The following is a 14,881-nucleotide window of genomic DNA, read 5'->3' as shown; positions in this document are numbered from 1 at the left end:
AAGAGATTACTAAGGGGGGATCTGATGGAGGTCTATAAAATTGTGAATAGTGCGGAGGAAGTAAATAAGGAAGTGTTATTCACTTCTTCTCATAACAAAAAAAACCCAGGAGTCACCTAGTGAAATTAATAGTCAGCAGGTTTAAAACAAACATAAGAAAGTATTACTTCACATAATGTACTGTCAATCTGTTGAACTCGTTGTCAGGGGATGTTGTGAAGGACAATTGTGTAACTGGTTTCAAAAAAGAATAGATAAGTTCATGGAAGATAAGTCCATCAATGGCTATTAGCCAAGATGGTCAGGGATGTAACTGCAAGCTTTAGATGTCCCTAAACCTCTGACTGCCAGAAGACAGAACTGGACAACAGGGGATGGCTAGCTCAATAATTGCCCTGTTCTATTCATTCTCTCTGAACTGTCTGCCACTGTTGGAAGACGGGATTCAGGCTAGAAGAACCATTGGCTTGACCCACTATGGCTGTTCTTATGTTCTTATGATTTAAAAACAAAAATAAATAAATAATCTAAACTAGCAAAACCAAAACCCCTATCCCAAGCAGAGATTTTGTCCCCTAAAAGGGAGAAGTGCCATATACTCGTGTAATCCATTGGGGACTTTGCCATTGATTTTATGGTAAAGGGGCTCAGCTACTAAAGTGATGGGCAGAAGTCCAGACCTTGAGATAGATAATGATGTCAGCCTATTGCTGCTGTTAAGGCTTTTTTTCTGGGACGACTTCAGTAATAATGCTTTTAATATGCTAAAGAAGATCCAGATTTTACATTTTCTGTGATTACTACCTGCTTTGTATGATTAGGGGTAGCTTTGTGTTTAAGCCTAACATTTTATTTTTAAAAAAATGATAATTTAAATACAGTGGGTAAAAACATATATATTCAGTACTTAAAAGCCAAGGTAATGGGGCCTTTAGCACTATGAGAAAGAATGTAAAGTTCATTTTGTCCTATTTAAGTCAAAAGAAAAAATCCCATTGTTTTAAATAGCAATGCTTACATTGACTTGATTCAAAGCCATTTCTGGGAAAAGGAAGTATTTGGTCAAAATATCATCCAATTTCTAATAGTATCCCTCATATTGCAGTTATCAAAAAACATCTCTTAGCCAGCTACAAAATTACTGGAAAAATACCGATGCTAAATAATGCTGAATACAAACCAGTGTGCTTTATAATTATACTTTGAACATTGATCATTTGTGTATTTATCAGAGGATCTTATTCAAGAATATCATGAATTGCTTCATGTAGTTCACCTTTAAATAAGCCTGTCTTTTTATTGATAATGTACCTAGTGTTAATTGTTAAGTTTCCATTTCAGTAAAGCTAGGGGCAATACATCACTGCAACAAAGAGTCTTACAAATAGAACTGCAATGAAAACATTGGAAAGTAAATTTGTAGCAGCTGTGGAATTCAATTCCCTTTCTCTTAGACCTAATTCTATGTCCTGTGGTTTACTCATACTTTGGCATTTGAAATATATGGCAGAACTTGTGCAATTATATTTTAAATATAACTTTTTCTTAGTAAAGAGAAGGCTGAATCTCTGGGGAGTGAGAGATGCAATTCTCTTTCAGAGCAAAATGCTGTATTCTGAGCCACTGTATTTGTTGGTAAAAACATAAAAGTATAATTAGTGATTATTATTCTATTTACTGTTCTGTTCCTGTTGCAGGATAGAATAATAGCCAAAGGTCAGAATTTACTTCCAAGTGAATTTTTCATCCCAATTCTTTTTTCTGTCTTTGCTTGAAAAAGAGAATCTGTTAATGAGATCATCTAAAAAAAATAAACTATCTTACTTGCAAGTTGTTGCATTCTCCTTCCCCTTGTTGTTTTTGGTTTTCTCTTTAGACATTTGGCTGTTCAGAGCCTCAGCCTTCATCTATGTTTATTTAGTGCATATTTTAGGGGACTATTAAAATGTAAATAATAAAACTGGTAGATGGATATTTAGATAATCTTTGTGTATCCTTACTTTTCCCCTCTGCTCCATTTTATTCTCTATTCTTCTACAGATAAGAATATGGATTTGCTGTACACATTCTCAATAAGGTCTAATCCCCTTAAAATTAATAACGGTATCTCATGCCGTAGTTTAGAAATGAAGTTGAACAGGGTACAGCAGCAAGCACTATTTGGTCCTGGTGAAATCGTAGAAATGTAAGGTTTGAAGAAGCAGTGATGTCATCAAGACATCCATCATCCTACACTAAGGAAGGATCCCTGACAGGTGTTTGTTGAACCTGTTTTTAAAAACCTTCAGTGTTGGGGATTCCACAATCTCCCTTGGAAGCCTCTGCCAGATATCTAATATCTAACTAAATTTCCCTTGCTGCAGATTATTCCCCTTGTTGCTTGTCCTACCTTCATTGGATATGGAGAACAATTGATCACAGTCATATTTACAACCGCCCTTACAATATTTGAAGACTTTTAATTAGGTCCCCCTTCAGTCTTCATATCTCAAGACCAAACATGCCCATTTTCTTTTAATATTTCTTCATAGGTCAGGTTTTCTAAACTTATAATTTTTATTGCTCTCCTCTGGACACTCTCCAATTTGTTCATATCTTTCCGAAAATGTGGGGCCCAAAATTGGACACAGTACTCAAGCTGAGGCCTCGCTAGTGCCAAGTACAGTGGGAGAATTTATCTCCCATGTCTTTCATACAGCACTTCTGTTAATGCACCCCAGAATGTTGTTAGCCTTTTTTGCAACTGCATCACATTGTTAACTCATAATCAACTTGTCATCCATTATAACCCCCAGTTCTTTTTCTGTAGGACTACTGCATAGCCGGTTATTCCCCGTTTTGTACATTGATTGTGCCTTCCTCAGTGAAGTAATTTACACTTGTCTTTATTGAAGTTCATCTTGTTGAATTCAGACCAATTCTCCAATCTGTCAAGGTTGTTTTGAACTCTATTCCTGCAACCCCTTGAACACTACTGCAATATAAAATATTAATAATATTGTCCACTGGAAAATGATGCCATTTGAAAGTAAATGTAAATAGTTCAACACAATTGTGGACGACAGCAGGAGGGCAATACCATAGTCACCAGCACTGTTCCCTCTAAGCTGTGCGCGTGTGCACGCGTACACAGATCCTAAACGCTGCACATATGGCAAAACACCGCGCGCACAAAAATGTGCACAGAAGCACAACAATTTGCACAGAAGAAATTTTTTGCGCACATGTCCTGTCAAAAATTAGAGGGAACATTAGTCACCAGATGGAGAAGGCAGCAGGAAAACATTATTGATTGGTGCTAATTACAGCTGTTGGGATTCAGTACTCTGGGATCTTTCTTGCCAACATGGATGTTGTAAAGAATCGTGCAGCTGTCACTATACCTACAGAGAAGGAACACATGGTGTATGGCAAGCCTTAGCCCACTGATCATACATTTAGGAAAGAAATGTAAGCAGCAGCAGCTTATTTTACCTTTTGAGGTGCTAATATTGAAGCCAGTTGTTTCCTATCTTAAAGATTCATCAGACCCATCTGACTAGATTAGTTAAGTTCTGTTGTTCCAGGGAGTCTGTTCTAAGAAAAGAAAGAGCAGCAAACTCATACGCGGAACCAGTGGGGTACTTTATCAATTTGAAATATCAGGCAGAGTGACCTGATGTCTAGTGAGTCCTCTTTGCCTTTCTGCGAATTCTGAGGATTAAATAGTAGCATGTACTTCTGTCAGGAGAGAGCAGAAAGACACCCTGACACCCGTTCCCATAACTGCTACTCCTCTTTGACCAGAATCTGCAAGATTTACATCAGTTTAGCATGTATATTTAATGTTAGCATTTTCGCCTTGCAATTTATACTATTGTACTAAGGGCTAGAGATGGATTTTAAAAATTATTCTTGCTCCCCCTTACCGTACAAGCTCATTCTCTGCGGGCTCCTAAAATAAATAATTTGTATCGTAGATGAAGGCACAAATAACCAGTCTCAGTAGCTGAAATGGTCTTCGCTCAGATACTAGATGGTATTTAAAAGGATGCTATCTCTATCATTTTAATTTTTCTGTGATAGTTCTGCTTTTCATTTTAAACTTTGTATCTAACAAGTCTGCACAGCACTCTGAACAAAATTTTGCAGTAATTTCTACAAAATGGCAAAATACAGGAGAGGGAAAGAAATCAGAAAAATATGTTTATATGAAAAATATGGCATGTTTTGTTCTTCAGGATAGCTAATAAAAATGAATACATTATGCTGGTATCTTATTATAGAAAAGTGATCCCTAGTCTTGAACCTGTGATGATGATCAAAGAATAAAAGACCAAAATATATGAAAAAGACAGAAGCTGAATATTGTCATAAAATAATTTTATGTGCTGGACAGGCCTGGAATCTTCTTTTCAGAATGCACTGTTCAGGATTAATATATGTATATGAAAAACCCTCTGAGATGAGAGTCAAAGTGCTTTGAGGCATGTATGACAGAAAAAAAGATTTTATCTAAAATGGTAAGGAAGATTGAAAAAATAGACTATATATGTGAGAGAAGCCTGTTATCTCTTTAGAGAGGGAAATTTGTCTTTATGACACACAAATATAAAATAATTAATATGTTCTTATGTAACCTACATGTCCATTATAAGAGCACTGGTACAAAAGCTGTATTTTAAGATGGAGGTGACACTTCCATTATCAACCCCTATTTTCAGTAAAATAATTGTCTCAATAAATTATCTCTTGGGCTGAAATTTCTCATGCTTGGTCTCAGCCATGAAATTAGTTTAAGTTCATAAAGGTATATGAAAGTTTCAGACAAATGCATTTACCATTTTTACATTTCCTGGGTATCCAAAACCACCACCATTTTCCCTATCAGTTAAGAAACTTTTGAAAAGCCGTTTCTGCTTCTGAAGAACTAAAAATGGTTTTGTGCAGATCTCACACCAAATACCAGTAATCCTTCATGAGGTGTAATACCTTTAATATATTTGTAAACATTTAGCTTTGAAAATGAGTAAGGATCATTCTTGCAGGTACCATGAAATATATATTTGGCCACAAGGTTTCATTATGGGGAAAGGCTTAGCAGCATGGAATGCTGTGGGGTATGATTCTCCACTGGTAGTTAGGCTCGTGGTGGGCTGGATCTGATTTGGGTAGTGGGGAGTATAGGGCCTAGTGGATGACAGACAGCTGCAGTGACACAGGAGATAGCAAACAGAGCTGTAAATAGGGGAGTTTGAGTGGGAGTTTGTATTGTGGTACTTGTTTGGGGTTTAAAGAGAGCTTTAAAAAAGGTATTTTTGCTGTGGGGGGTGGTCTTTTGGTGTGGCTTGTGTTTCCCAGATTAACAGGATTTAAGTGGGAAGACTATGACAGATACGGAGGCAGCTGTGGGAGTGACTCCTGTAGCAGAAGACACAATGAGGATGACTGGATGTGGAATCTGCGGTATGTACATGATCCTGGAGGGGGGACCTGGTAAGAGTCTTTTCTGCATGAAATGCCGTCTGATAGAGCTGATGGAGGAAAAGATCTGAGGTTTGGAGATGCAGATGGAAAGTCTGGTTGAATTTAGGAAGGGGTTTGAGCAGATGATGGAGCAAAGACATGAGGTATTTGAAGGGAAAAGCTAAGACTTACAGATGGAAGCAGGGCTGGGAAATTTTGAGGGGAGACTGGGTGAGGAAAGTGGTCAGTGGAAGAATGTGATTAAAAGAACCAGGCAGAGGAAAAGACGGGTTAGTGAAGGAGAAATAGAGCTTAGGAACAGGTTTGCAAAGTTGGAAAATGAAGAAGGGGCTCAGCAGGTAGTCGCTGAAGGTGGAAGGGCAAGGAAGAAGAGAAGAGTGGCTTGTCCTATAGGAAAAGGGGAGTCAATGCAGACTACACCAAATATGAGCCCCAGGAGGATACAGGATGGGTTGAAGAGGATTATAAGGGAGAATAGGAATGGAAAGAACTTGCAGCCAGAGGGAACAGGGGAGAGACTGGAGAATAGCACTGTCACCAGGAAATGGCAGGTCTATGTGATCAGGGACTCTTTATTGAGAAGAATGGACAGGTCTGTAACCAGAGCTGATCCAGAGAATAGAAAGGGTGTGCTGTCTTCCAGGTGCTAAGATACAGGATGTAAACCTGAGGTTGAAAAGGATTCTAAAGGGAGCGGGAAAGAATCCCCTAATTATCCTTCATGTGTGAACAAATGATACGGCTAGATTCTCGCTGGAAAGTATTAAGGGAGACTATGCTAGGCTGGGGAAGACGCTTAAGGAAATCGAGGCTCAGGTGATCTTTAGTGGGATTCTGCCTGTTCCTAGAGAAGGGCAACAAAGGTGTGACAAGATTATGACTATCAACAGATGGCTTAGGCAGTGGTACTATAAGGAGGGCTTTGGGATGTATGGCCACTGGGAGGCATTCATGGACAGAGGACAGTTCTCTCGGGATGGACTTCATCTGAGTAGGGAAGGAAATAGACTTCTAGGATGGAGGCTGGCACAATTGATTAAGAGAGCTTTAAACTAGGAATTTTGGGGAGATGGTTGGGAGATGTCCAGGTAATCTCCACGTCAGATTTTAGCATTGAGAGGGAAGAAGATGAAGTAAGAAAGGATATAGCCGTGGGTAGGAGAACGTATATAAGGAGGAAGGGCAATGTGGATACCAGTCTAATAGGTTATACTGGCTGTAGAATGACTGTGCCTAATTGGGTACAAAATGTGAACGAGGCCAAACAGCAAAAATTAAGATGTTTGTACACCAATGCGAGGAGTCTAGGCAACAAAATGGAGGAACTAGAGCTACTGGTGCAGGAAGTGAAACCTGATATTATAGGGATAACTGAAACATGGTGGAATAGTAGTCATGACTGGATTATGGATATTGAAGGGTATGTGCTGTTTAGGAAAGACAGAAATAAAGGTAAAGGTGGTGGAGTAGCATTGTATATCAAAGATGAGGTAGAATGTAAAGAAATAAGAAGCGTTGCAATGGATAAGACAGAGTCCATCTGGGCAAAAATTACACTGGGGGAGAAAACTAGTAGAGCCTCCCCTACGATAGTGCTTGGGGTGTGCTATAGACAACCGGGATCTAATATGGATATGGATAGCGCCCTTTTTAATGTTTTTAATAAAGTAAGTACTAATGGAAACTGCGTGATCATGGGAGACTTTAACTTCCCAGATATAGACTGGAGGACCAGTGCTAGTAATAATAATAGGGCTCAGATTTTCCTAGATGCGATAGCTGATGGATTCCTTCATCAAGTAGTTGCTGAACCAACTAGAGGGGATGCCATTTTAGATTTGGTTTTGGGGAGTAGTGAGGACCTCAGAGAAGAAATGGTTGTAGGGGATAATCTTGGCTCAAGTGATCAGGAGCTAATTCAGTTCAAACTGAATGGTAGAATTAACTAAAATAAATCTGCAACTAGGGTTTTTGATTTCAAAAGGGCTGACTTTCAAAAATTAAGGAAATTAGTTAGGGAAGTGGATTGGACTGAAGAACTTATGGATCTAAAGGTAGAGAAGGCCTGGGATTACTTTAAATCAAAGCTGCAGAAGTTATCGAAAGCCTGTATCCCAAGAAAGGGGAAAAAATCATAGGCAGGAGTTGTAGACCAAGCATCTTAGAGAAGTGATTAAGAAGAAGCAGAAAGCATACAGGGAGTGGAAAATGGGAGGGATCAGCAAGGAAAGATACCTTATTGAGGTTAGAGCATGTAGAGATAAAGTGAGACAGGCTAAAAATCAAGTAGAGTTGGACCTTGCAAAGGGAATTAAAACCCATAGTAAAAGGTTCTATAGCCATATAAATAAGAAGAAAACTAAGAAAGAAGAAGTGAGGCTGCTAAACACTGAGAATGGAGTGGAAGTTAAGGATAATCTAGGCATGGCCCAATATCTAAACAAATACTTTGCCTCAGTCTTTAATAAGGCTAAAGAGGATCTTAGGGATAATGGTAGCATGACAAATGGCAATGAGGATATGGAGGTAGATATTACCATATCTGAGGTAGAAGTGAAACTGAAACAGCTTAATGGGACTAAATCGGGAGGCCCAGATAATCTTCATCCAAGAATATTAAAGGAATTGGCACCTGAAATTGTAAGCCCATTAGCAAGAATTTTTAATAAATCTGTAAACTCAGGAGTTGTACCATATGATTGGAGAATTGTTAATATAGTTCCTATTTTTAAGAAAGGAAAAAGAAGTGATCTGTTAGTTTGACATCTGTTAGTTTGACATCTGTAGTATGCAAGGTCTTGGAAAAAATTTTGAAGGAGAAAACAGTTAAGGACATTGAAGTCAATGGTAAATGGGACAAAATACAACATGGTTTTACAAAATGTAGATCGTGCCAAACCAACCTGATCTCCTTTTTTCAGAAAGTAACAGATTTTTTAGACAAAGGAAACACAGTGGATCTAATTTACCTAGATTTCAATAAGGCGTTTGATACTGTGCCACATGGGGAATTATTAGTTAAATTGGAAAAGATGGGGATCAATATGAACACCGAAAGGTGGATAAGGAATTGGTTAAAGGGGAGACTACAACAGGTCCTACAGAAAGGTGAACTGTCAGGCTGGAGGGAGGTTACTAGTGGAGTTCCTCAGGGATCAGTTTTGGGACCAATCTTATTTAATCTTTTTATTACTGACCTTGGCACAAAAAGTGGGAGTGTGCTAATAAAGTTTGCAGATGATACAAACCTGAGAGGTATTGCCAATTCAGAGAAGGATCGGGATATCATACAGGAGGATCTGGATGACCTTGTAAACTGGAGTAATAATAATAGGATGAAATTTAATAGTGAGAAGTGTAAGGTTATGCATTTAGGGATTAATAACAAGAATTTTAGTTATAAATTGGGGACGCATCAATTAGAAGTAACGGAGGAGGAGAAGGACCTTGGAGTATTGGTTGATTATAGGATGACTATGAGCTGCCAATGTGATATGACTGTGAAAAAAGCTAATGCAGTTTTGGGATGCATCAGGAGAGGTATTTCCAGTAGGGATAAGGAGGTTTTAGTACCGTTATACAAGGCACTAGTGAGGACTCACCTGGAATACTGTGTGCAATTCTGGTCTCCCATGTTTAAAAAGGATGAATTCAAACTGGAACAGGTACAGAGAAGGGCTACTAGAATGATCCGAGGAATGGAAAACTTGTCTTATGAAAGGAGACTCAAGGAGCTTGGCTTGTCTAGCCTAACTAAAAGAAGGTCGAGGGGAGATATGATTGCTCTCTATAAACATATCAGAGGGTTAAATACCGGAGAGGGAGAAGAACTATTTAAGCTCAGTACCAATGTGGAAACAAGAACAAATGGGTATAAACTGGCCACCAGGAAGTTTAGACTTGAAATTAGATGAAGGTTTCTAACCATCAGAAGAGTGAAGTTTTGGAATAGCCTTCCAAGGGAAGCAATGGGGGCAAAAGATCTATCTGGCTTTAAGATTAAATTCGATAAGTTTATGGAGGAGATGGTATTATGGGATAACATGATTTTGGTAATTAATTGATCTTTAAATATTCATGGTAAATAGGCCTAATTCCCTGAGATGGGATATTAGATAGGTGGGTTACCCAGGAAATAATTTTCTGTAGCATCTGGCTGGTGAATCTTGCCCATATACTCAGGGTTTAGCTGATCACCATATTTGGGGTCAGGAAGGAATTTTCCTCCAGGGCAGATTTGAAGAGGCCCTGGAAGTTTTTGCCTTCCTCTGTAGCATGGGGCATGGGTCACTTGAGGGAGGATTCTTTGCTCCTTGAAGCCTTTGAACCACGATTTGAGGACTTCAATAGCTCAGACATAGGTGAGGTTTTCGTAGGAGTGGGTGGGTGAGATTTTGTGGCCTGCATTGTGGAGGAGGTCAGACTAGATGATCAGAATGGTCCCTTCTGACCTTAGTATCTCTGAATCTATGAAGTGTTGAGTAGCTGAATATCAGGGTATATGACTGTCCTCAACTAGTGGGAGTTGGACTTTTTACTCTAGTAGACCAGATGGATTATCTAAAAGGTTTTTGATCCATATCCAGCTATGGAAGTTTCTCTCTCCCTATGGGAGGAAGGAGCCTGAATCTGTTGACTTTGGGCACCTTACACTGTTCCCCTTTCCCACATACTCTGGGAAAATAGCTGAAGTCCAGTTACAGTGGATGTTTGTGGGAGGTAGGCTAGTAATTCCTATTTGTACTTTTATTATGGCTTATATTTTTGAGGCTAGGTTTCTAGATTCTTGTTTGTGTGTGTTTTTAATATCCATTAAAATTGCCTAGAGCCTAGAATGTTTTTTTTAAATCAGAATTTTAAAAAATAAAAATAAAAAATTGAAAGGCTTCAGAAACAGCAGGGAGAACCTATGGTAAGAATATTTCTCAGCACTGGAGTCTGATTTTTTTTTAAAAATGTAATTTATAAGAGTTGTGCCACTTTCCTGGCTCTGTGAGAATAACAAGCAACTATAATTTAGGCTGCGAGTATCTCCTAGGAATGATGCATGGAAATTCTTGTACTTACCTGAATCCTCCTGTCCGATCATTTTTAAAATCATTATACTGACTGGTTTTGGGAGCTTCACCACCTGTTCAATCAGGAGCTGACTGAAAGGTTACAAAGACAGCAGTTGAACTAAAAGTGGATGGCATGCTTTCAACCAGCACTAGAGGCTGACTTCCTTTCCATCCTACTGCAATGACATGGGGTCGCAAAGCATGCTCTACTATGTCCCTTTGGAATCAACAGTCTTCAAGATCTTGTAGAGTTGCCAGTCTATGCTAGGGAGCTGAGACATGAATAAGAATGCTGTCACAGTAGGGTGTTATTTCTTATTATTTATTTATTTATTTATTATTAAGGACTTTTGGGGTGAAAAATGCCAGGTTAGCACAAAGTTAATTACTAAAGTAATAAAGGTGTAGTCTGTAGCCATAAAGCTATTTTTATTTTCTTGATATACAGAGGCCATTGGCAAGATATGGAGTAGTTATATAATCCAGACATTTAGGTTTATATATCTATATCTATAGGTGCCATGATCATCTCACCTTTAACACATACTAGAAACAGTTTCTAATACTTCAGCACCAAACGGTTGTAGAGAATGCCATCCATTTTACAGAAGAATGCTGAAAGCTCTTGACCTACATCCAGTCACCTTAGAAAGACAATAGAGATTAAAACACGGTTGAAGACAAAAAAGACAGGATAGTTCAACAAAGACCCCATAGAGATTTTGTGCCTGACTGCAGAGTTTGTCACTTTATTTTAAGCAACATGTATCTAGGTTTGATGGAGAAAGTGCCTTTAACTTATTATAGAAAGACATTTATACAGGATGTTATTAAAGGAGGCAGAGATGAGTTGGCAAAGAGCAATGCCAAATTTCTTTTAGGTCACAATGGCCAAATTTGTATAACACAAGATGTAAGTAATGAATGATAGCTACAGGGACACAACTTGTGCCAGAAAGTTTAGAGAGGGACAGAGAATTAGAAGTTCCAAATGAAAAATATTTGGTATATTGTGGGGAAAGAAGTTTAGTATGAAAATGTAACAGCAGTAAATTGATTTTCTTAAACTGAGTATCACTGGCAGTGTGAATGAAAGAAAACACTCTGTTCCCTCTTACCACTTTTTTTTTTGGTAATTGTCTTTTGTTTTGGGAAATTCCTGACTTCCCGTGTCTGAAAGTGAAAAGTGATACGATAGGAAAGTTAAATCTTAAGCAAAGTAAGAAATATCTTCTAACAGCTTAACTCTCACAATGGAATTTATAGATAAATCTCAGTCAGCACTTCAAATATGTCCTTATCAAAGACCCATATTACAGCAGTTTTCCCTGAACTGGTTATAAACATTGTTTCAATTTGTAGGGGAGGCTAGATTTTAATCTTACTTATAAAACATCCTCAAGTTCCAATCTTCACTACAGTTCAGAATAATGTTTGTAACCAGTTAAGGGAGAATAGTTTAGTAACAAGGTTCCCTGATGGGGTTTTATAGTGGCAATTTAGACAAGGTCTAAATTACTTTTTCACACAACTCTCATGTCTATCCCTTACAGCTATTCTTTGTATGACCCAGCAGGGTTTTGAGCACACACAAAGATAAAAGCAATTTAGTGTTGATCAGTGTCAGTTCCTCCTCTTGTTGTTTATATAGATAATAGTCTTTATTTGCTATGATGAAAAGACTGAAACTAAGACAACAATACCGGAAATCAAATTGTCAGAATTGTGCTGCTCGCTCTCATCTGAAAATCAGGCCTCTTACTTAGGTAAGTAATATGACTAAGTGTCTAATTTCAGGCACTCACATTTGAAAAAATTTCCTTTAATTTTTTCTTCTAGCTGTTTTTGAAAAGCTACTTTAACCAATGAGGAACACAAGAGAAAAAGCTATTTTAACCAATGGAAAACTGCTTATGCTCATCATAAAAACTATTATTGGGATTTTTAAAACATGTGCAGGAAACTAAACATTAAAAAAAATAAAATGGGTTAAAATTATTTCCAATGATTTTTTTTCTGTTTAGATTTAATTGTCCAACAGTGAAATATCAAGAAGTCAGCTATATGCATGTCTAACACTGATACCCAAACTGTTGCCTGGGGTTTTCAGAGCCCAAAGCAATGGTAACTTAACTGTTTCATTCCAGGCAGTGGCACAGTGGCAGGAATAAATTAATGGGAACGAACACACACACACACACACACACACACAAACATGATTTAAGACATCCCAGATATAGTTACCCACAGTCTGAGATGGTTTCAAGAGATCACCAGCTGGGCTTCTTGGGGCCCTCTTTCTGTCCAGCTGATGGGGAGTTTTGACGTCAGTTTCTTGCCTGAGGAAAAGCTCCGAGGTATTTTCTTTTACCTAAACTTTTATAGCTAACTCTAACAAAGTACCTAACCTAGAGTCATTCCTAGTGGGTCAGCATAATAACTTCTATTGCATCACTAATTTTCTTAATTTCAACAAACTACTCATCTCAAAGTATTTCTAGCCAAAACAACAATATGTCAGGGGCGCATAAATACTCACTCTCTTCCATCATTTTCTGTCCCATCCTCCCATTCTAATTAACAAACTGCAAGTATGCAGTTGTCTGACCTTGTCTCACAAAGGCCTAAGATTATTCCTCGCTATGTGATGTTTGGTGTTCAGCCCGCAGTGGCGGAACATACAAAATGGTTGACTCTAGTACTGTCAAGTTCTGGGGTACACACAGAACGTCAAATTCTGGGGTAACAGAACTACCTCTTGGATGAAAGGAGGTAAGATGGTCAGAGTCATATGGAGCAGATGCTGCTCAGGAGGAACAAAAACATACTGCACATTTGTATTCCAAGGGCCACATGCACTGCTGACATCACTGAAGCTAGTTGTAATGGGTTGTCATCCCTGGGGTGCAGTCTGGGAGCCATGAGAAGCCGCTGTGCCCCTCGGACCACTCAATTGGACTGGCCCTGCCCACGCTGATTGGAGACACAGCTAGCCACACCCAGGCTCTGTTATCATCCAACACGACAGCAGGTGGCGTCACTCATCCAAACTGGGCTACCTGAGTGTAAACAACAGACCCCACCAGTTTCCCAGTACCCCAGGCACACACTGCCCTCTAGAGTATAAACCCAAAACTAAAGGAGTACTTGTGGCACCTTAGAGACTAACAAATTTATTAGAGCATAAGCTTTCGTGAGCTACACGAAAGCTTATGCTCTAATAAATTTGTTAGTCTCTAAGGTGCCACAAGTACTCCTTTTCTTTTTGCGAATACAGACTAACACGGCTGCTACTCTGAAACCCAAAACTATATCATCTTGCACTGCACAGGGATCTGTACAGTGTATGCTCATTAATATGTCCACCCCTCCCTCAATGTGGAGAGGAATATGCACACTTGTAACCAAGCTTGGATTTTCTCCTAGACACTTCACTTAAAGGCACACTGGTTTAGGTTTAAATATAAAGTTTATTAACTAAAAAAAAGATTTTAAGTGAATATAAGGGATAGCAAACAGATCAAAGCAGATTACCTAGCAAATCAACAAAAACACAAATTAAACTTAACATACTAGATAGATTGAATATGAATTAGCATTTCTCACCCTGACTGACGATACAAACAAGCCTGCAGATTCTCCAGGCACAAGCTGCACTTGCTTTGCAGCTTGGGATTCCCTACTTCCATTCCAAGTCCTTTTCTTTCAGAGCTTCTCTTAGGTGTTCTGTTGTGGGGGAGTAAAGAACAACAGATGATGGCACTCCCTGCCTTATATAGCTTTTAGCATAGGGTGGGAAACCTTTGTTTTAAAAATAGTTCCAGGATAAGTTTGTGGAAAAATACAGGCTCCCAAAATGGAGTTCAGAGTCATGTGGGATGGTCATATGCCCTTGCAGAGTCATAGAAGCCATTATTTACAGGTTGACCAATATGTCTGCAGGAAGGCTCACCAGGGGGATACGCTTCTTCCAAAGACTATTATTTCCCCAAATGGCCCATTACCCTGAATGGACTCTTCACAACCAGCTATTTAGACTGGAGGCACCTTGCTTAGTGGGTGTCACTCAGGTGTGACTACACGTGAAATACAGATATATAGTCAATATTCATAACTTCAGATTCAAAAATGATACATGCACACAAATAGGATATTCAAATTCAGCAAATCATAACTTTTCCAATGACATCTTACATGCCCTGTATGTACTAAATGCATCATAAATATGCCATAATCATATCATCATAATATCACTATGAAGAGTATGGGGTTGTGATGGGGCTGTGCCCCACCCCCTGAGAAAAAGGGCTGAACCAGGCCTGACAGGCTGCACAGACCAGCAGCCAATCAGAGAA

The sequence above is a fragment of the Dermochelys coriacea genome, chromosome 2, assembly GCF_009764565.3.
Source record: "Dermochelys coriacea isolate rDerCor1 chromosome 2, rDerCor1.pri.v4, whole genome shotgun sequence".
Classification (NCBI taxonomy): Eukaryota; Metazoa; Chordata; order Testudines; family Dermochelyidae; genus Dermochelys; species Dermochelys coriacea.
Note: the sequence above shows the minus strand (reverse complement) of the source record.